We start from the raw sequence: 21153 nt of genomic DNA on the forward strand, positions 1-21153 counted from the left end.
GTTCTGGGTATAAAAACAATATTCTCAAATACTTTACAACACACTTATGTATGTAAAGTCTGTAGTAAGTGTAATACTGAACAAAAAAGGCCCAAGTCATTATGATGAATGGAGAAGAAGTGTTTTACATTGATCATAGTGCATGTTTTAGATTGAGCACAACACTTTTCAACTGGTTCTTATAAATGTCTATTCATATAAAGGTTTGTGTATGTCATTTGAAAACAAAATACCATTTGAGAATATATAACATTGTTTTGAATGCAAAGTTTCATTTTGCACTAGAATTGAGGGGTTTTGCCGATTGTGTGTGGGTTTTTAGATTTGTGTGTAGAGTTCTGAGAGTATGAGGCATACTTGCAGGAAATGTGTGTAAACAATCGAGAAAAACTGTAATAATAATAATGTAACCCTAGATATGCAGTATGTGTGAGAGGCCAGTTATAAGTGCCTTATCATTTCACTTTACTTTTGAATCACAACAAGTTGAGAAAACAGAGACAATAGAAATGACAGAAAGCACTGACTCACATTAACACATTAAACGTCAACACACATAGTCTCAACAGTCTAATCTATCAGTGCTGCACTGTGCACCCATACAACGTGTAAACACATTCCTCACGATGGTTGTTTGGAGAGAAGCCAGAAAGAGGATTAAATAGAAAGGCAAGACAACTCTTAGCTCCTTATCGCTAGAGTGCAGTGAAACTGCTGAGAGCAGCAGGCTTCAGGAGACTGACTAAAGTGCTTCACGGTGGAAGTGAAGAAAATAACATAAGAGAATTAGGATAAACATAACACAGTTCAAATATCCCACAAACAGCCACTTCCAACTGAGCCTGATGGAGATTAGGGGATCCAGCTGCTGCTCAGATTCACTCAAGCCCATGACGGGACATGTACAGAAACGACTCCTTATGTCTCCTATCCATACAAATTATAAACATGGATCTCTTGTAAAATGTTGGTCTGTTTTCAAAATAAATAAGTCTGTGCATATTGAGCACGTAATGCAAATTTAATTTCTGCATACATTATAGCTGACTAATAGTACAGTAATATATCAGTCTGATTAGATATGTGGTTTAGTTATTATTTTCTTATTTTATTATATAGAGTGAATAAGAGTATGGTTCCCAACTGGTGGAGAGTAATACAAAAGAAAAGCAAAAACAATATGGCATTTCTGTCATTTTGGACAGATTTTTTTAGGGAATAATATAGACAAACCAAAATTTAAATGGCAAAAGTTTGTATCACAGGATTTGATCAAAGTCTTAATAAATACAGTCCCATTGCACTACACAATACCCCCCCCCCCCCCCCCACACACACACACACACACACACATGCTCGTAGGTTTTGCAAGAAACTTAAGTCAAAAGTACAGACACATTTTATCACCCAAAAAATAGTCTAAATGTTATGATATGTGGTCCTAAATGTCTCTAAACTTTCAAATAAATGTTAAGGTCTCATTGTAAGAAATGACCAGAAATATAACAACAACAAAAAGCTTTAGGACAAAAGCTATAAAGCTATAAAAAGCTTTAAAAAAGCTATAAATTTATTGTACCTATATTAAGCATTTGAAAAGTATTCACTTTTCAAATGCTACCAGGGATAAAAATAATTAAGCAGAGACAGGGATACATTGACCAGAAAGGGGGAAATCCCACGCAATCCCAATTCAATAACATTTCAACACCTAGAGGATTGTTGGTCTTTCTGCTTAAATTTAATCAGATTGACATGGCAAAACAATTATGGCTAGATCACCTTGTTCACCTACTATCATTACAGGGATTACACAGGTTACATCCTGTAAAATTTTCTAATTACTGACACCCTAGCATAAATGTGAAAACTCAATATTGCTTTAAAATACACTTTTTGGGAAGCAATGAGGAGTTTTTGGTATATATATTCAATCATCGTAACTCTTTTTAACAACAACAAAAAAAAAAAACTAAAAAGCTCAGTTAAAAGTTCAGCTCATGTAATCTTAAGATTGTAATATTGTATATATATGTGTGTGTGTGTGTGTGTGTTTGGCTGAATGTGGATAATCAGTGCTGGAATGTTTAAAGCTCTTTCTGACTTGCTTTACTTTGATTACATGCTTCCTGTAAGTGCATTCCTCATGAAAATGTCATACTTCAAACTGGAGTAACTGGGACATGTACCAGGTGGGCCCAGCAATTTAAAGAGCACCTATCATGGATTTTTGAAAATGACTGTTCATGTAGTGTGGAATATATCTCTAAGGGAATGAAAACATCCTGCAAAGATTTATATCTGAAAGTGCACCGTATATAAAGTATTGTCTTTCAAAAGTGAGAGTCGACTAGTGACGTAAGCATATTCTAGTGACGTAGATATGAAACATAAGCATATTGGCCGTGCCCAGTTACTGCGCGCGCAGACGGAAGTGTAAACTTGAAGTCTAGAACACATTAAAATACTTCAGCTGAATAGAGTCATGTCGAGAAGATGCTGTGTTCTGCAATGCAATGACAGTTCAGCCACTTGAGCATGTGAAGAATCGGTGGTTAGAGTTCATATTTGCAATGATACCACAACATATAGCCCGATTGTGTTCTCATCATTTTAATGACGAATCAAAAACATAAATGAATTCAAATGTGGATTCGCAAGCCGGTTGATCCTGAAGGAGGGCTTAGTACCCCACAGTGTATATGGATCAGCTTTCTTCCTCCGAATCACAACCTGTAAGTATTATTAATAATTGTTGCTTTTATGGGTTTTGTAGCGTCGGAGCGCGAGGAGGGAAGGCGCAATAAGTGTGTGTGTGTGTGTGTGTGTGTGTGTGTGTGTGTGTGTGTGTGCGCGTGTGTGTGTAAGTTACGCTCAGCGCGGCTTCTAGGTCTCCAATGTCATTTTTTTTTTTTTAATACGGTATATGAAATGTTTGTCGCTGTTATTGGAGTTGTCATAAAGAATATAGCGTCTTGTAGTACTGCAGTGCTTGATATCAATATGTTTATGCGTTATGCAAAGAAACAATAACTGACTGGGTCATCTGACCAATCAACACCGATTAGCGTCACGCAAAGGAGTGGTTTGGAAAAATGAGTCGTTGTACAAATCATTAGGGAGTCGGTTAGCAAATCGGGTAAAAATAAATGCATATTATAAGACAACAAAAGTGTTTTTTGTCATTGTTCATGTAAAACTGTTGTTGGGGACTCCCAGAACAATATTAGGAACATTTTAAATGCCATATATTTAATCTCGTATATTTAAGTTTAGTGATTTCACTTAAATGGCAATGAAGATTACCTATGAATTGTCATTTAAGTGAAATTACTGAACTTAAATATACGAGCTTGATAAAAATTATCATTCTAGAAGAAAATTTCAAATGGCACTTAGAGGTTTTGCATCTGAACTCTTCATATATATATATATATATATATATATATATATATATATATATATGTATATGCCATATATATATATATATATATATATATATATATATATATATATATGTATATGCCATATATATATATATATATATATATAAATAACAGCACCGTTCCTTGTAAAAAGGTGATTTTTGCTTGAAGATCTGATTCATCACACCGGTATGTTGAAGCTTACCATAAGGGGGTCTGTGCAAAGGACCTGTCTGGTTCTTGTGGTCTTTGCTATGGATTATGGATCTGTCCCGATGGCTGTCATGTCGACAAGGCCTTCACAGGGGATTGTCAAGTTGACATGGTATCTGATAACATTCAGGGCTGTGTTGTGATCATGTCTAGATACAGGTCAACCATCTGATCTAGATATGGGCCGGATCCGGCTGACTACGGAAACCAGGGGATAAAGATGAGACAGACAGACCAATAGATGCCATTCTTCTTACGATGTAACAAGTACATTAGGTCTCCTTCAACTATTTCAGTTCAGTTCTTGCGCGTGCGTCGTGGAAATCTCTTGAAGTCTCGTTTCAGTCGAATAAAGTCGTTATTTTTGTTTGTTTTTTCGCACAAAAAGTATTCTCATCGCTTGATAAACTTATAGTTGAGCCACTGTTGTCACATGGAATATTTAAACATTTTCTTCATTGACTTTCTGGGCCGTCAAGTTTCATTCCCTTAGGCAGCCTATGTGGTAGTGATACATCTCTCAAATTTAATCAAAAATATCTTCATTTGTGTTCCGGAGACGAATGAAGGTCTTACGGGGTTGGTACAGCATGGGGGTGAGTAATTAATGACTTAATTTTTTTTTTTTTGGGTGAACTAACCCTTTAAAATATGTGGGTCAAATTGACCCGCGAACATCACAAACGTAACAGTAATTTTGATTGTATGTCAAAACGCATCAGCATGTTGAAACTTTGCATGCATGTTCATCATAATAAATTAGAAAAATTCACAAAATAGCCAACAATTAGAAAATGTAAATGGGTCAAATTGATCCGCTGCACAGTTCCATGATACATGTCTCATAGACAGTGTTGGGAGTAACGCATTACAAAAGTAATACATTACAGTAACATATTACTTTTTTCTGTAACGCAGTAGTGTAAGGCATTACTAATCAATTTTCAGTAATATTTTACTCGTTACATGTTCAGTGAAGCTTGTATTACAGTTGTATTACAGTGAGGCTTGACATTTAGTTTTAATTGTAAAAAAAAATAAAAAATACAGCAAGATCGTGAGACATTAACGAATGGAAAATGCAAGTAGTCTAAGTTACCTGTTCGTGGTCAGTCAATAGCCACGTGTGGTGTCCAAGTTTGTAAATAAAGGCTGATATATCTGTAACGCGATTTATTTTCTACAGGAGTGCGGTGAGGCATGATTTCGGCCTCTGTGCTCGCGCTGGCCAGGGGAAAAGCGCCTAATGGGTGAGGATGGCATGAAGAAGACCGCATTCGTGAGATGGACGTATGCATATTAGGCTATTCGTTCTGTGTTTTCTTTTTAAACAGTTAGGCTATGTTTAGGTGGTATTTGTCATGTTTTCCTCACGCAATCATGTTTTTGATGTGGTGGTGATGTGTTCATATAGTAAGGGTGGCGATAATAAAGCTCCTAAAAGCTGATGAAAAAGCAAAGATTATGAATATGTCAAACATGCCTATAGCAAGGAGACTTGAATTGTTTAGTAATAAAGATGAAGTTGACGATGCTGACTCGCGATCTTCGCAGTAGGTAGTGAATGCGAAATGCACATTTCATTTCATAAGCAGAGAGCAGTCTGTTTTTTTCCTTTTGAATTGTTCTGTTTACAAGTAGACATTTCAGTATGGATATATTTTTCAGGTCTGTGGAGTAGGCTATATACTTATACGCTGAGTTTCGGTAGTTTTGTAGTTATTTTGGTGAAAGTAACTCAAAAGTAATCAGTGTTGTGCAAGTTACTTCCAAACTGTAATACATTAGGTATTACTTGTTACTGTTATTTAAAAGTAATTCATTAACTTACAAAATTACTGTCTCAGAATTGTAATGCGTTACATTACTCATGTATTACTTTTGAGTTACTTTCACCAAAATAACTACAGAAGTAGAACTTAACTTTGGGGCGTCTAACGATATGCAATATGAAACCGAAATCGCGATTCGCCGCACTCAGATCCACAAACCTACAGAATCGCGACACACCTCTTCCAACTCCAGCGTTATTCTCCTTACCGTCCAGATCCAATGCTACCTTATCTTTAAATTAGGCTATTAGTATTATTTGAAGTTAACATTATAAAATACGTAGACCTACACCACAAAACTAGTTGAGGATAAATTATTTAAAATTGGGGAAGTCCAGCATTATGGACATGACATTTGCAGTCAAAACTTGAAATAAAAATTCTCAGAAAATACATAATGTATTGAAACGTATATAGGCTACTTCCTTAAAGAACTCCAGACATTAGTCAAATATCAGTCTATGTTTTATTTTTAATATTAGGGAAAAGACACACATTCATGCGTGACAAAAAAAATAGGAGGCAAAATATATTTTTTGTAATTCTGTTAATTACACTGCGCAAATTGGATGAGGTCCAAGTCTCCATAGACCTTAAAATATTCATTTTATTTTAGTTTTCGTGTTCGCATTTATGAGGAAAAAACAATGTTACAGACGCGACCGCTCTGAACTGGCACTAAAAGACTGCTTTAAAACTTTCACATAGTCTGTTGCCTTTAAGAAGTAAAAGCAGACAATATTAGATACCCAGACAGCAAACTGACATTGAATCAACGTGGAAACGACGTCTCTCATGACATTGAAACAACGTTGATTTTGCTCATCGAATTAACGTTGAACCAACGTCAGACGCTGCATTCTTCAAAGCTAAATGAAAATCGAAAATTGGTTTGCTTTCATAACGTTGAAACAACGCGTTGATTTCAAGTTGATTTTCCGTTAGTTTTGAAAGAATGACACGTCTAACGTTGGTTTAACGTTAATTCGATGAGCAAAACAATGTCAGATCAACGTTGTTTCGATGTCATATTTCCACGTTGATTCAATGTCAGTTTGCTATCTGGGTAAGGCGCGGGGGCGTGCTGGTGCGCGTCTCATAAATAGTCAGCATCGTCAACTTCATCTTTATTACTAAACAATTCAAGTCTCCTTGCTATAGGCATATTTGACATATTCATAATCTTTGCTTTTTCATCAGCTTTTAGGAGCTTTATTATCGCCACCCTTACTATATGAACACATCACCACCACATCAAAAACATGATTGTGTGAGGAAAACATGACAAACCACCTAAACATAGCCTAACTGTTTAAAAAGAAAACACAGAACGAATAGCCTAATATGCATACGTCCATCTCACGAATGCGGTCTTCTTCATGCCATCCTCACCCATTAGACGCTTTTCCCCTGGCCAGCGCGAGCACAGAGGCCGAAATCATGCCTCACCGCACTCCTGTAAAAAAAAAAAAAAAAATCGCTATACAGATATATCAGCCTTTATTTACAAACTTGGACACCACACGTGGCTATTGACTGACCACGAACAGGTAACTTAGACTACTTGCATTTTCCATTCGTTAATGTCTCACGATCTTGCTGTATTATTATAATTTTTTTTTTACAATTAAAACTAAATGTCAAGCCTCACTGTAATACAACTGTAATACAAGCTTCACTGAACATGTAACGAGTAAAATATTACTGAAAATTGATTAGTAATGCCTTACACTACTGGGTTACAAGTAATATTTTACTGTAATGTATTACTTTTGTAATGCGTTACTCCCAACACTGAAAGTAATACATGAGTAATGTAACGCATTACAATTCTGAGACAGTAATATTGTAAGGTAATGAATTACTTTTAAATAACAGTAACAAGTAATACCTAATGTATTACAGTTTGGAAGTAACTTGCACAACACTGCTCATAGACAATATATTTACAGATTTTCTGAATAGGGCTAGATGCTTGAGACCTGAAGAAAAAAACTATCAAACAAACAAACAAAAACAAAAAAAAAACAAAAAAAAAACAATAATCTATATAAGCTCTACATAAAAATTAGATATGCTATAATTAAAAACAAACATTATTCTAAAATATAATAGAAACTTACGACAAGTCTTTTTGCTCTGTTTGTTGATGTTTAGCCTCTGTAGGATTAAATGTGACATCAGTCTCTTGTGCAGTTATTATTGTAGAGCATTCCTGTAGGATATCTTCATCTTCCTCAAGGTCCAGACATGGTCTCTTTGATGAAGTCTTCAGGGGTGTGGAAGACGCAACAGCTGTATGCGAAACTACTTTTGTGGTATCATCAAAATTTGACAATGTTGTCTCTGTCTGGACACCTGAAATTTACAATTTATCAAAGCTTCAGGAAATATTCACTTTCTTTTTCGGGGGTAATCAATTAAATTCAAATGTAATTGTATATTACTTCATTTTTAAATGAACTTTACAGAAAATGAATGTAGAAATGCACATATAAAAATTCAGTTAGTTAAGAAAAAAATTATAATACTATATTGTATATTATGTAATATAAGTATAGTTAAAAACATCAACATACTGATACTCCTGTGGTGAGTTTGAAGCGTCCTCATTGATAGTTGTGTACCAACACTGCACAACTGTGATGTTTGTGTCTGCACGCCAAAATCCCTACAGCTTCGTGTCGATGTGCTGGCCTTTGTAGAAAAATAATAATTTTGATATCTTGTATTTTCCGAAAACATACAGACTTTTTAATACTATATCTTAATAAAGATATGCAAACGAGTGGTTACTTAAAAGGTTTAAATTATATACACAGACATCATAAGACGACGACTATTAACGTTAGCTCAAAAATCATAAAATACACTTACTTCTTCAGGAGGTGTCGTTGGATCGCGAACCGTAGGGAACGATCCACCCTTGAGGATTAATTTTGAAGCAAGACCTGCTTTGAATTGACCCTCGTTCAAAAAACAGTCACTCTTAAAATGATTTGAGCAAACGTAAACGTACTTCGGGAGTGTAAGAGGCACATTTCCTTCATAAATAAAATCCATCCACTGCTTTTTCAGAGGCTCTGATGTCGGAAGCAAGTGCAAACAACTATGCACAGTATTACAGCCCGCAACAGAACACTTATGTTTCTTAGGAGACATTTTCTGGAAGGCAGCACAAATCTTCAGAACAGCGGTCCGGCTGTCGTTGAAACAACAATGGCGAATCTGCACAGATCACCGAGGGAGGGGTCTATGCCTCAACCACACTGTCAATCAAAACCATATCTCACTTTCTACGTCACAAAGAGCTGGATTACAGAACAGCTCGTTCTGAGAGAGTGCATATGATTTATGGAGATTGTAAAAAAAAAAAACACTGGGAGGATTTTTATCACTCTAGGGTGGTTTTGCTCACACACTGCCAACACACATTTATGTTCAGACAGCATGTAAAAGTGGATTTTGCATAATAGGTGCCCTTTAAAACACTGGATTGTACTTTCATCTTTTCATTCTTTTATTCCAGCCTGTATTTAATAATGAGGTAATTTTGAGGTTTTACCGCTTGCTGAAGTCAAATAAAAATAATACATGTATAATTCATGTATGGCAGAAAAATCTTAAAGCTTTTTCTGATCTATTTTTTCAGCTAATCTTTGCTAAGCATATAGTATAATTTGCAATCAAAATGGATTACACTTTATTTAGATGGTCCACTTTAGACATTCTACTAAACTATAAGTAACTTTGCAACTACACGTCAACTAACTTTTATTAGAGTATACAAAGTTACTTATAGTCAGAATAATGTCTGCTGTGGGACAAGTAAGTAAGTACATTTATTTGTCCCCGTTAGGATATTTGTTTGCATGCCAATCAAGTAGGCATTTCAACATACAACATACAATATACAGAGACGCATACTAATACACTTTACCCATATTTCCCCATACCCTGCACCTTTACTACCTATTTGATTATGCAATACCAGACCAGCTGCGTATTCTACCTATTTAACTTACATATTTAAAAGCTTAATTGCTTGAGGCACAAATGAAGACTTTGATCTGTTTTTGGTAAATAGAGGGAGGCAATATCGTCAGCCAGAAGGCAGTAGTTCGAATGAAGAGGCAAGGGGGTGCCTCTTGTCTCCCACAATGGTTTTTGCCTTGTTCATTACTCTTTCCCTGTAAATGCATTCCACACTTGGTAACTTTATCCCTAATAGTTTACTGGCCGTTGTTACTGTTTTTCTTACAGACTTCTTCTGTGCCTCAGTAGCATTACCAAACCAGCAGATGATGCAGAAGGCCAACACACTTTCAATAAAAAAAAAAAAAAATCACAATAAAGTATTACCAGATATTAAGCAGATTAATACTCCAATGACTGCTAGATGACATGTAAGTAACTTTGCAACTACAAGTCAACTAAAGTGGACAATCAAAATAAAGTTTTACCAAAAAATGTTGCATACTAATCAAATTAGAATAGAAAGTAAAAGCATATCATTTTCAATATATATTAGGGCTGTCAGTTTAACGCGTTATTAGCGCCGTTTAACGCAAACCCATTTTAACCCTTAAGTAAAGAGTTTCTGTATCTTGGGGGATATGGGGCTATGGGGGGAGGGGCATTATTTGGTTGCAGTTGATGAGAAACACTGATGGGGTGATGGGTCATGTAATAAGGTCATGTGACTTTTTGCTATAACAATCCAAATATTTGTATCAAACTCCAAAATGGCAGCATACGTGGACAAAGGCACTGGCCATGAGCAAAGTGTTTTTATATTTTTCACGATTATGATATTTTAGAGTGATTTTGTTTTAGAAAGTAGTTTTTTAAGGATAGTTTTACATGTTCGTGTTGATATTTTCAAAATAATCTTCTCACAACTTTGATTATCAGGCATTGAATGTTTGTATCCCGGGGGATACATTGCCCATATAAGGGTATTTGCCAGGGCTGCTCACTCACAGATATTCTCATGTTTTGAGGCCTGTTCTCTACAGATATTGAATGGGATAAAGGTTTTGGATGTGCCAGGATGGGCAGATATCCATCATGTGTCAGAAGTGAAGTGAGGCTTTGCCTGGTCACTGGACAAAATGCTCGCAACTGTTTTGTCAGCTTCCATTGCCCATAGAATATATCTGTTGTGGGGAACCACAGCGAAGATGGTAGAGTTAAAAAAACAAAACAGGAAAAAGGTGTTTTAAAAATCGGCACATGAACTGTTTAAAAAGTTATGAAATATTAAATGTATATCCTACATAGGCAATGCATCTTGGGAGAAAAAGTTCAGTTTTTTCCAATTTTTTCTAATGTTGTATGGATAATATGAAAATTGTAGCTAATAATTGTTCAATAAATGTTTTAAAAGTTGTCATATGAACTATAAAAAAAAAAAAAAAAAAATTTTGCAAAATGTAACCCTAAATGGGCAATGTATCTCGGGAGATACAGAGTGTAACTTAGAAACTATAGGTCATATTTTGAAAAAAATGCATGAACTCTGTCATTTTAGTCTAGATACATACAAAAATAGCAGTGAATCATTTTTCCATCAAAATTTTTTATGCTTGCCCCTTAAAGGGTTAACGGCGTTAATTTTTTTTTATCACGCGATTAACGGTCTTTTTGTCCAAGCAAACTTTGTAGTTTTTTTCAAATGCTTTTGCAACAGGACACGGTATGGATCCTGATCCATTTCAGCATCTCGCGCTCGTCATCCACTTAAAGCTGGCTTGCAAGCCCAAACGTGTGTTTGCGGCTGGCCTGTTGTTTTGTTTCCGGTCTAGCTAGATCCGCTTGCGCTTTGGTCGAAGAAGCAACAAAACGTCCTCGCACGGCACAAGCCATTGAAATCAATGGGTTTCAGAGCGCAGCACGAGGACGTTTTGTACCGCACATACTCGTTTCGGCTTGCGAGCCAGCCAAATAGTAACGTTACGTTTTGAGAGTGGATGACGAGCGCGAGGCGCCGAAATGGATGCCCTAAGATTCTGAATGGAAAGTTTACTTTTAAAAAGTTGCCAAATTGTCCCATTGACAAGACCAAGTGATCTGTGTGTTTTGTCGTTGTGAACTGAACGAACATCGTCGCAGCACGTCCAGTCAGATACACCACTTGATGATGGCCAAGCAAACAGACACACACACACACACACGCACACACAGATGATGCGAATTCTCCACCCCCTTGTCAATATCAGGACCTCGTCAGTATTTCTTTTACAATTTAATTGATAGACAGTGTTACATTGTGTGAGAGATTATTTATATGTTAGTGTGAAATTGCTATTCCAATGTTATTTTCAATAATAGTAATAAAAAAAAACATTTGCACTAAACAAGCCAATCCACTTTTCCATGTTGATAAGAGCATTAAAATGAGAAAAAAATAATGAAACAAAGAGAAATAAAAAAAAACATTTAGAATAGATAAAAATGTGCGATTAATCACGAGTTAACTATGACATTAATGCGATTAATCGCGATTAAATATTTTAATCGTTGCAAGCTGCAACTGACAACTTTTTAACCCAATTTAACTGATATATATATATATATATATATATATATGAGTTAAAATGGGTTAGAAAGTTGTCAGTGTCTCCACAGAGCTTTAGACAGATTTGCTAGGTCTGGTGCAGATGTTGAGACACAATAACACACACCACACGATGTAGAAGCGCCCAAGTGTGGTCAAGCTGGTTTTGAGATCTGCTTTGATCCCATCTATGGGTTTTAGTCTCATACATGTGTAGCCATGGAAACAGATCAAACATCTCTACAGCACACCACCTAAACATTTCCTAAAACTGATCTCTGGGAAGTGAGAGATTTAAGACCTGCAATCTCCTTAACCATTACCATCTCTTTTTAACTTAATCACTCCCTTTACATTCACTTACGTACTATTTGGCTTTCGTTGTATCCTTGTGCCCAACAACACTCTGTCATTTCATTTCTTATCTTCTGCTGGAGGATCCTCTCTTTCTCCAACCACATGTCTAAAAAACCCTTCATTTAAAGACAAGGCTTCATTTGTGGTTGCATGTTCTCCAGTTTTGTTCCATTTTACAGCTGCAATAGGCTTTATGCCGTGCGTCACGCGACCAAACCGGAAAACGGGTATCATCGCATCCGCTTGTCAGAGAAAGTGTTAACGGCCGTAAGAACTGACTACGATATCTATGGATATTTAATGTAATCAGCTAACCTAACTAGTTCTCTTTGTTATTGCCGTTTTATTCCATTTAAATATCTAAACGTTACTGTGAAGAATAAAAAATATAAAACATTTAAATATCAATCTGCACATGTGAGGGATATTGGTTATGCTAATCTTTGCTCGCTCCTTTTAAGTTATCTTGAGTAAAACCGCAAAAAATTTCATGAAGCACATACAAAAGACCTGGACCGGAAGCGATGCGACCTGTTTTACAGAGAATGCGGAAGTAAGTTGTGCATAAAGCCTATTGGCATTTAAAAAAGTTGATCTAACTGACAGATAATATTTTAGACAATTAAAGTTAACTTGATATAATTTAACATTTTAAGTTCTCAGTGGTTTCAATTTCTACATCTATTTAGCTATTTTTTTTGTATTTTTGTAGTGAGAACTAAACTAACACAGTCTCATCCCAAAAAGTCATATAACTGACGTTTTGGGACGTATTTTGACCATACGTCAATATCCGCCTTTTTAGGGCCCCCTTAAACGTCGGTAGATGGCGATCCCGGGCCGTCATACAACTGACGCTTTACCTTTAACGTCAGTTAGGTGACGGGTTAGGTTTAGGGTTAAGTTTAGGTATGGGGTAGAGTTAGGATCCCATAACCTCATCTACCGACGTTTAAGGGGGCCCTAAAAAGGCGAATATTGACGTATGGTCAAAAGACGTCCCAAAACGTCAGTTATATGACGATTTGGGATGAGACCGGGTTGACTAAACCAGCACATTAAAAACTGCCAACCTAAAATAAAGTAAATACAATAAAACAGCTTAATTCTATTTCAAATAAATGGTCATCTTTTAACTTTCTATTCATCAAAGAAAAAAAATTATACATCACAGTTCCACAATAATATAAGGCAGCAATTTTTTTCAACAGTGATAATAATAATAAATGTTTCTTGAGCACCAAAACGGGATACGAGTGACAAAAGGATCATGTGACACTGTAGACTGGAGTAATGGCTTTTATGTCACATCAATGCATGTCATACATCACATGAGATATCAGTGTTCTACTTCCCATCTCATGACTCCACAATCACCTTAGTAGGGTCAGGGGGTCCATTCTGTTACCCAGATAGCTGTAAGATCAAAAAATCTTCTAAAAAATAATTAGTTCATCTCAACTGATTTCCTGCAAAGTAGCTCTACTAAACAGCAGGGATGGTGGACCAAAATTGTGCTGTTTGCCTAAGGTGTGAATTTATGAAGGATTACCTATCTCATTGCTGAGGTTCTTAGACAGCATGACTAAGCTTCTGGTACTCAACTTCATTGTTTACCATGTTTTAAGCAACCATCTGGCAGCAGAGTCAAGGATGTTTGCAAATCCAAAGAGACTCTGTGGCCAGTGATATGTATTGAATGTGGGTGGATGGATGGAGTGCATTATGCATTGAACTGAAGTACAGTATGTGGCATCTGATTGTTTACCACAGCAGTTTCAGAGTTTGATGTACTGATAAACCAGTGCTTAGCCTGTATTATTTGAGTCTACAGTGCCAATCTGTTAGACAAACATTGTGCATTTACTTAGAAAAGAGAGAAAAGGAGAGAGACAGATCAAAATAATTCTTAAAGGGATAGTTTAATTCACTCACCCTTATATTGTGTTTATACCATGGTCTGGGTGAATACTCGATTCTGATTGGCTGCGGGGTGTCCGTTAAAAAGTGATAGAGAACACCTAGGAAAGTAGTTCTGGTAAAATTGCCTGTTTACTATTCGAAATTAATAAATAAATGCGCTGCCCACAACAGCTGTGAGTAACCATAGCAACAGGCAGTCAAAGTATCCGTTAACAATTTGCTCTATCAAAACAAACATCTAACGTTAGTTAGATATTACATAGCCTACTAATACAACAATGAGCGACTTCGTTATTTCTTTTAACATTTATGGAGAATATGACAACTTTGACGACTGGGATGCTGCTGAAGAAAGAAAAAATGTAAATAAAACGGAGAAACGTCACAAAGAAAATTACACCGCTGCTGCTCTGAATGCTGCACAACTTAGAACAACTCCTGAAACCTCTGCATGTTCTGTCACAGAAGGACGCCATGTCTGGACATTGTGTCTGTAAGCTTTGTACATCTTTCTGTTTGGAATTATTATTTACTATCATTCCCTGTTGAACTGATAACTAAAAGATATATAACTTAACATATCACATGTTAACCTGACATCGCTAGCTTCCCAGATAGCAAACTGACATTGAATCAACGTGGAAACAACGTCTCTCATGACATTGAAACAACGTTGATTTTGCTCATCGAATTAACGTTGAACCAACGTCAGACGCGGCATTCTTCAATATGAGGTGCCCCTAGGGACATTATTCAGAAATGCCATGCATATACATGTACTTTTCCTCTTACATACACATATGAAACCAAATTCATTCACATACTATAATGAAATACTCACACACATACAAGTGAAATGCTTTTACACACACAACTGAAACGCTCTCATACATACAAGTACAAAATATACGCTCACACACACAACTGAAACGCTCACAGACACACAACTGAAAAGCTCTCTCACACACAAGTGAAACCCTCACACACACACAACTGAAAATATTACGCTCACACACACACAACTGAAACGCTCACACACACACAACTGAAAAGCTCTCACACACACAACTGAAACGCTCACACACACACACACAACTGAAAAGCTCTCACACACACAACTGAAACGCTCTCACACACACAACTGAAACGCTCACACACACACAAATGAAAAGCTCTCACACACACAACTGAAACGCTCTCACACACACAACTGAAACGCTCACACACACACAACAGAAATGCTCTCACACGCACAACTGAAACGCTCACACACACACACAACTGAAATCCTCTCTCACACACAGCTGAAATGCTCTCTCACACACAACTGAAACGCTCTCACACATACAAGTGAAATGCTTTTACAAACCCAACTGAAACGCTCTCGCTCACACAACTGAAAAGCATTTCGGTTGTGTGTGTGTGAGAGCATTTCAGTAGTGTGTGTGAGAGCATTTCCGGTATGTTGTATGCAAGCATTTCAGTAGTGTGTGTGAGAGAGAATTTCAGTTGAAACGGAAGCACATTTCAGTTGAAACGGAAGGTGGTTGAAGTCCCCAGTCCAGTTGGTGGCAGTAGTGCACCTCAAGACGAAGAACTAGAAGCTGTAGAAAGCATAGTAAAAACGCGCGCAGCCGTGCACCTTTCACAAAGCACCGTTCGTCACAAATACTGTATTAATAATAAAGTGAAAGAAGTTTCATTTAAAATTTTGCATCAAATTTATCCTGTTAAAGATACTTTAAGAAGATTTAAAATAAACATAGAAGAGTCTTGTGTTTTTTGCCAATCTAATAAGGAGACAATTTTTCATTTATTTTATCACTGTACACAAAACAATTTTGGTCTGATTTGGAAGAATATATAATTACAAAATTGAATGTAAACATCAGAATCAATATTTTTGATGTCATGCTATACTTTGACTTTTGTGGTTTGTCAAAAAAAATGATTTTTGTCATTCAGTTGTTTATTATCCTTGGAAAATACCATATTCACAAATGTAAATGGTCTAATTCACAACCTTGTTTTAAGGCATTTCATTTGGACTTTAAATTATATTATAAAACAATAGAAAACATGGAAAACATGAAAGCTACAAGAACATTTCATCTCCTGAAGGAACTGCATATTTTTAATTTTTTTCCCCTTTTATAATTATATTAATTTATTTGTTATTATCCTCTGGTCTATACACTATTGATTTAATTTTGTTGAACAGGTTACATTATCTGTAGTGTTCTCTGTACCTATTGTCCTGTGTATTGTTCAGAATAAAGTAAAAAAAAAAAAAAAAGCACCGTTCGTTCGCTCGCAATCGCGCTACGTAACAGCAATGTCTGCTCAACAGCAAAGAACATTAACCGAGGCAGCGGGCTTGCTGAGCACCATATTAGCCTCAGCGGAGTCCATACGAACCCTGTCAAATGCCACCACACTCGGGCAGCAACCGACCGTTGCAACTCCAAGTGTGGTGGACACGATGGACAGCCACCTAGCCTCGCTCTCCCCTACCCGCCAGCCAGCGTAGCGGCGTGCCAATGCCAACTGCAGGTCACTTATTGCCAACTGGGTTCGTATGGACTCCGCTGAGGCTAATATGGTGCTCAGCAAGCCCGCTGCCTCGGTTAATGTTCTTTGCTGTTGAGCAGACATTGCTGTTACGTAGGGCGATTGCGAGCGAACGAACGGTGCTTTGTGAAAGGTGCGCGGCTGCGCGCGTTTTTACTATGCTTTCTACAGCTTCTAGTTCTTCGTCTTGAGGTGCACTACTGCCACCAACTGGACTGGGGACTTCAACCACCTTCCGTTTCAACTGAAATTCTCTCTCACACACACTACTGAAATGCTTGCATACAACATACCGGAAATGCTCTCACACACACTACTGAAATGCTCTCACACACACACAACCGAAATGCTTTTCAGTTGTGTGAGCGAGAGCGTTTCAGTTGGGTTTGTAAAAGCATTTCACTTGTATGTGTGAGAGCGTTTCAGTTGTGTGTGAGAGAGCATTTCAGCTGTGTGTGAGAGAGGATTTCAGTTGTGTGTGTGTGTGAGCGTTTCAGTTGTGCGTGTGAGAGGATTTCAGTTGTGTGTGTGTGAGCGTTTCAGTTGTGTGTGTGAGAGCGTTTCAGTTGTGTGTGTGAGAGCTTTTCAGTTGTGTGTGTGTGAGCGTTTCAGTTGTGTGTGTGAGAGCGTTTCAGTTGTGTGTGTGAGAGCTTTTCAGTTGTGTGTGTGTGAGCGTTTCAGTTGTGTGTGTGAGAGCTTTTCAGTTGTGTGTGTGTGAGCGTTTCAGTTGTGTGTGTGTGAGCGTAATATTTTCAGTTGTGTGTGTGTGAGGGTTTCACTTGTGTGTGAGAGAGCTTTTCAGTTGTGTGTCTGTGAGCGTTTCAGTTGTGTGTGTGAGTGTATATTTTGTACTTGTATGTATGAGAGCGTTTCAGTTGTGTGTGTAAAAGCATTTCACTTGTATGTGTGTGAGTATTTCATTATAGTATGTGAATGAATTTGGTTTCATATGTGTATGTGAGAGGAAAAGTACATGTATATGCATGGCATTTCTGAATAATGTCCCTAGGGGCACCTCATACTTCAAAGCTAAATGAAAATCGAAAATTGGTTTGCTTTCATAACGTTGAAACAACGCGTTGATTTCAAGTTGATTTTCCGTTAGTTTTGAAAGAATGACGCGTCTGACGTTGGTTCAACGTTAATTCGATGAGCAAAACAATGTCAGATCAACGTTGTTTCGATGTCATATTTCCACGTTGATTCAATGTCAGTTTGCTATCTGGGTTCTATCTAAATCATTGCTAGCACAACACGCTAGGAATTTGCTAGCCTGTTAGTGTGCCATTTTTTTTGATGGGACTAGCTTAATGAACACTGTACATTGTTCGGTTCCGGCTGTAGTAGAGCCTGTGCAGCTGGGTTGATTGGGTGACCCTGAGACGGTGTATTTGCTGGACAAAACACGAATCTTCCGTTCCAATTACCATACCAAATAGATTCTCCCCACTCAGTGAAACACTCACTGAGAATCCTGTTAAAGGTGCCCTAGTTATTGGCGATTGATTCTATTACACGAAACGTGAAAAAAGAGACACCAGCCACCATAGTCACATGTTTGCCAGAAGTGAGTGCCTGACATCAAAGCAAATTTAAAAGTTCTGCTAATCGCAAATTCTCTAAGATTATTATTCACGTCGGCACTAATGATGTTCGATTTAGCCTGTTAATTTTAGATCAGTAAAATTAACACTAAAGAGGTGTTTGAACTTGCAAGTATGATGTCAGGCACTGTAATTTTCTCTGGCCCCCTTCCTGTTCCAAGGAGTGAGGAGATATAGTTGACTGTCCTCACTTAATGGCTGGCTGTCCAAGTGGTGTCCGCAAAATAATATAGAATTCATAGACAATTGGTAATGTATTTGGGGCAGACCTGACCTGTTGAAAAGAGATGGTATTCATCCCTCCTGGATGGTGCTGCTCTTCTCTCTAGTAATATGGTACATAGTCTTAGAGTTCAAACATGACAATCTTGGGCTCAGGTCAGGAAGTAGACAGACTGTAGGAAGTCTGTTAACTGTCTCACGTCACTGAGGTCAGATAAATCCCATCACATAGAGCATCTTTCACCTAGATATTATCATAGAGACTGTGCCTTTTCCACAAATTAGGAAATACAAAAAAATTCCAAACCCATCAAAGGGTAAAATTTTATTGATGTTCAACAAATAAAAAACAGATATAATACAAATTATCAAATGATAAAGTTAGAAAAATACTAAGTCTAGTTTCGAATATAATTCTTTGAAGTGTTGGTGCTTAATGTAACAATATCTAGTGTAAATGATAAATCACGTTTGAGATTTGTGCTGACTACTGTATACAGGCCACAAGGGCACAATACAGACTTTATCAAAGAATTTGCTCACTTTCTATCAGAGTTAGAACTGGCTGCAGATAAAGTCTTAATTGTTGGTGACTTTAATATACATGTAGATAACGAAAAATATGCATTGGGATTAGCATTTAAACACATTTTTAACTCAATTGGAGTTAGACAACACGTGTCAGGACCATATTATTGTTGTAATCATACTCTAAATCTAATATTATCACAAGGAATCAATGTTGATGCCATTGAAATTCTGCAGCAGAGCGATGAAATCTCAGATCATCTAGTCTCGTGTAAACTTAGTTTAGCCAAGGCTGCAAAGCCAAACTCCATGTTACAAATATGCTAGACCTATCAATTCTGCCACTAAAGATGGCTTTTTAAAATGTCCTCACGTAATACTGTCTAACACTTGATGGCTGCTCTGTCAAGTCCTCATCATTGGTTAGGAACATGGTTGTGCTCTGAAATATCAATCTTTCATTTGAAAGTCATTTGTCTAGTATATGTAAAATGTTTTTTCATCTTAAAAAATATATCTAAATAACATCATATGCTCTCACTTAAAAATGCAGAACAATTAGTTAATGTGCTCATGACAACAAGGGTAGATTATTGTAATGCTCAACTGGGTGATTGTCCTACATGTTTAAAAAAATAAACTGCAGCTGGTCCAAAATGCAGCCGCTAGAGTTCTTACCAGAACAAGGAAGTATGACCATATTAGCCCTGTTCTGTCAACACTGTAATAGCTCCCTATTAAACATTGTATACATTTTTTATATATATATATATTTGGTGATTACTTACAAAGCACTAAATGGTTTAGCTCCCCAGTACTTGAGCAAGCTCTTAACGTTAACACATTATAGTCCTTCACATCTATTGGATATCGTTCCTAGGATATCGAAGTCCAGTAAAGGAGGGAGGGCGTTCTCGCATTTAGCTCCAAAACTCTGGAATAGCCTTCCCGATACGGTCCAAAGCTCTGACTCGCCGACACAGTTTAAAACTAGATTAAAGACGCTTCTCTTTAGTCAAGCATTCACATAATGCTTACCTTCTAGTCCTCTGTTATGCCATACGGAACCGTTTGCCACTGAAACTGCTTAACGCACCAGTGGGGCTCGACAGCCTTTTAGACAAACGGGTCGCCGCGTATGGTTGGGTTGCGGAGAGATTGGGTTGCGGAGAGTTTGTGTGATAGTGGTTTTCTAACACCGACTCCCGTATAATGGAAATCATTATGAACATCAGCTATGCTAATTATTTCCCATCTGCCTTTCTGCTGTTATCTCAGGACGCTTGTCCCGAGAAAAATGGCGTTCGTCAGGTCCAGTTTTGTCTCCAGCCTCTCACGGGGATTTCGGATGCCCCAACGTCTGTGAGGAGAAGACCAACGCCTGTGAAGAGACGACTCAACGCCTGCGATATGTTATGGCGCCGTTTTATACATAAGCAATATTTATATTTAATATTTATATATAAACAATATGAATGTAAGCCAGAGGAGAACTGGCCCCCGACTGAGCCTGGGTTCTCCCAAGGTTTTTTCTCCATCCAATCTGATGGAGTTTTGGTTCCTTGCCACTGTCGCCTTGCTATTGGCTTGCTTTTGGCTTGCTCAGTTGGGGTTATTTAGCGTTTAGCAATGTTGTTGATCTGTGTTGTACTACTTTCATGTTATCACTGTGAAGCTGCTTTGATACAATCTGTATTGTGAAAAGCGCTATATAAATAAATGTGACTTGACTTGACTATTGCAAACACAGTCTGTCAGTTCAAATCTAGACTAAGAACACATCTCTTTGGACTTGCATACACATAACACATTATAGACTTCTATAATTCAAGGTTAGGCTGCATAGTTTAGATCAGCCGGAACTGGGAATACTTCCCACAAATACTGATGTACTTGGTACATCATAAGAAGGATGGCAT

General features: G+C 37.3%; 1 pseudogene; it reads left to right on the forward strand.

Annotated features, from left to right (window-relative positions):
• Positions 1-18190: 18190 nt before the first annotated feature.
• On the forward strand, positions 18191-18847 carry LOC148969522 (uncharacterized; annotated as a pseudogene).
• Positions 18848-21153: the final 2306 nt, after the last annotated feature.

This window comes from Pimephales promelas, chromosome 22, assembly GCF_988280905.1.
Source record: "Pimephales promelas chromosome 22, fPimPro1.hap1.1, whole genome shotgun sequence".
Classification (NCBI taxonomy): Eukaryota; Metazoa; Chordata; class Actinopteri; order Cypriniformes; family Leuciscidae; genus Pimephales; species Pimephales promelas.